The following is a 3,568-nucleotide window of genomic DNA, read 5'->3' as shown; positions in this document are numbered from 1 at the left end:
CTTGAAAACATTCATATAGTGAGTTGTTAAATGGCTAAAAATATCGTTTGAAACAAATGGAGGATGCTCAATTATAATAATGCAGGTCAAAAATAACATTACTGCATGAATGAATAGCAATGTGATTTGGAATACGTTTGACCACAACTATAAATATGCATGTGTGCCCACACCTCTGAGGCATATGTGTCACACAACATTTAACTCAACTGCAAGGAAACCTGAAGGAAATGTCAAGACATTTACCACATTCCAGTTACACCTCAGGTCCTTGTGCTCATTCTAGCTGAGATTTGAATCCTTTGCCCCACAGTCACTTCTGACCTGATGGTCCTCCTAAAATAAATGGTATATGCATTTAGGAGGCTGTGGTATACACTACCAGTAAAATATGCACACTGCCTGAGGTGAAATCTGACTGTAGATATAAACACTAAAATACATTTGTTTCATGAGGGGACACAAATATTAGACATTGTGATAGTCTGAGACTTCTCTCTGGGGGTCCATCTGTTTCTTTACTCCATGCAGTGAATACAGAGCAAACATGACCCTGATGACACACACACACACACACACAGGTGAGTACACATTTAGACTCTCTGATAGTCTGAGTCACCAGCCTCTGTCGGGTATGAATGTGCGTACATGTCACAGTGTATCTACATGAACTCCAGGGCACAGAGCAGAGCTCTCCATTGCTGTCCCCCAACATTAGGAGATCATGTGCTAAAGACACTCCTGTGTTGTTTATTATTAATATTCTCCTTATTATATTTGACCAACATTCTAATCTGTTCCCTGTTCAATTTTAAATATTATGTTGTTTTGTATTTGTGTATCGCTTTGGACAAAGGCGTCTGCCAAATCCATAACCATAACCATGTGCTGGTGCTTCCACTGGAGTGCAACCTGCCTAATTAAGAAAAAGGAGCCTTTCTATTTGTAGTTAAATCATATGCACTATTCACTTGAAGTAAAGATCACACAATCAATCAATATATTGTCATTGTTATGCTGAATAACAGGATGTTTTACTGTGCTAAGAAAAAAGCTGTAGCAAAATTGATAAAAGTCACGATACAATACAGGGAAGTTCAAAAAAATTACACGGTACAAAATATCTTGGTGCTTTCAGGAGACAGTATTGTGTGTGTGTGTGTGTGTGTGTGTGTGTGTGTGTGCATGCTCACCCTAGGCTTTTGGGGTATTTGTTGATGTGAACTTTTGACATTGACTGGAATTAATATGAAAGCAGCATTACTTATTATGCCATAGCAAAACAGATGCTCCAAGTATTACATCCCATTGTGATGTGCGGGGCCTGAGGGCTCCATATTGGCATTATTATGATTATCATCTGTTTCATCTTCCCTAATCTGTCTGCTGGACAGAGCATCTGTTGACAAGTTGTTGGTCTACACCAGTTGAAAAAAAACATTCATCTTCCATGTTATTTAATTTCACATTAGAAACAAAAAATAGGGTTAAGACAGAAATGTCCATTCAGACATGAGATGCCTTATATTGTTCTCCTCAACCATTACAGAACACAATCATTTGAGATCAACTAAACTTTTATCAATTACTGCCTGTGTCTGTCTGTCAGTATTGAGAACTTAAACTGTAAGCAAAGTGTTTAAACAACAATATATCTATGGCATCAAAGTTCAATACTTGGTTCGCTCAGGTGAAGTAATCTTAAGCCCAAATGAGATGGCATTGTTCTCTCTGCACAGAAAAAATCAATGGCTCACAATACGAAAAATAAAAACACTAAAATATCTAGTCTGATGTTTCAGTCTTCAAGATCTGTTTTTTTCCCCCAAAATGTGATGATGACATTTTTGCTTTATGTTGGTAAACTGGGATCTGTAGGATGTCTCTGAGTGAGCGTTGTCTTGTTTAGGGGGGATAGAGTATGGATGTGAGGTGCGCCAGCACCTTTGACGTGGACCTGGGCCTCGGGCTGGCCACTGTCCTGTGTCTGGTGGCACGAGAACGCTTAACTCCGCTGCTCTGTCTCAGGGAGGATGGTAGAGAGCACGACCTCGCTAAAACAGGATTAGCTATAAATAGTGCCGCGTATCCACTCGATTGGGCTGTGGCTCCGGCTCAGCTGGTTGCAGACCCCGGCTAGCTCAGCGCCAGGCCCACCCGATAACCACGCCTCCCTGAGCACCATTCTGCTGGAAACCCACCTGTTCCCCTCACACTGTGCCTGTACCTGCTTGGTCCCTCTTAACCCCATAATGCCAGGAAGGCAAACTGTCTTGCTCAAACAGCCTCACCTCACATAAGCTACTCCTTCCATTCAATTCTTCATGGGCTACTACACACTTTATGAGAAGCCTGCGTAACATACATTCAGTATGTGGACACACATGCACACTCATGTGCAGAAATGCTCAAATTTAACAGAGGATTACAATCTGGACACACACGCTCTCTCTTTCCCCCTGGGTCTCTTTTTCCCTGTATATCTCTCCACACACACACACACACACACGCACATAGACACAAACACACACACACTGTAGGATTACTAGTGCACATGCACGCCGACACAGCGAGATTACTGTGGCGCATAGATGGACACTAACTACACAGACACTCAGCATACAGACAGCAGGATTACACACACTCACCCGGGATTATAGTGCAGACCCAGCACAGCTCCACATAAAAGCAAGCCTACATGGAATTGCTTTATCTACTAATGCAATTCACTCAGCATCCACAATACAATATGTTTGCTTATATTCTACACATGATAACAGACATAGATCACAGACACATTAATGTTTGGCAGCTGACCGTGGCAAGCCCTGTTGCTGTACACTTTGCATGTGTTTATGTGGTTCACTTCGGGGCATAAAACACGTAACACGATACTGTCACCAATCAAAACCATTTGGCAAACTGAAAGGGCTACTCTCCTGCACAGATCATACAAGGAATGCACATGATTTATTTATCATATTATTCTCTAAACCTTAAATGTCTCAGTATATCACACTGAAGTATATAACAAAAAAAATAAGTAAACACAAACAGATGAGAGAGATAACTGTCATCATAAGGAGCATGCAGAGAGAAGACAGCAAGGACATGCTGAGATGCAAATACTCCACTAACCTGTTGTCGATGATGAAATGGCAGAGGAGGGTAATGTCACCAGCGAATAGTTTGGTGGTGAGGCAGTCGCTAGTCCGTGATATGACAAAAGATTACCAACATTTCAATCCCTTTAGCGTGGATGATGTTCCGTGCTGCTCATCTCAAACATACAGCGGCCACAGGCACAGAGAGAGGGAACCTTCTCCCACTGCACTCACAGGCTATTTTAGTCACAGGCTTTGTTAACGTGCCAATCAAAAGAGATCATTGATCCTCCCAGCAATTAACTTGACTGTCCCAAGTTAAGTGAGTCTGTTGGGTGTTTTAAAATTTCTACACCTTTCCAGTGGGAGACGGAGCAGAAGAGGGAGGCATGAGGGGATGGAGGTGCAGCGTGCAGGTTCAATAGAGCCCACAGATCGATGAGGCTCTGCAGGGGACCCCCTTG

This window comes from Alosa alosa, chromosome 11, assembly GCF_017589495.1.
Source record: "Alosa alosa isolate M-15738 ecotype Scorff River chromosome 11, AALO_Geno_1.1, whole genome shotgun sequence".
NCBI lineage: Eukaryota > Metazoa > Chordata > Actinopteri > Clupeiformes > Clupeidae > Alosa > Alosa alosa.
Note: the sequence above shows the minus strand (reverse complement) of the source record.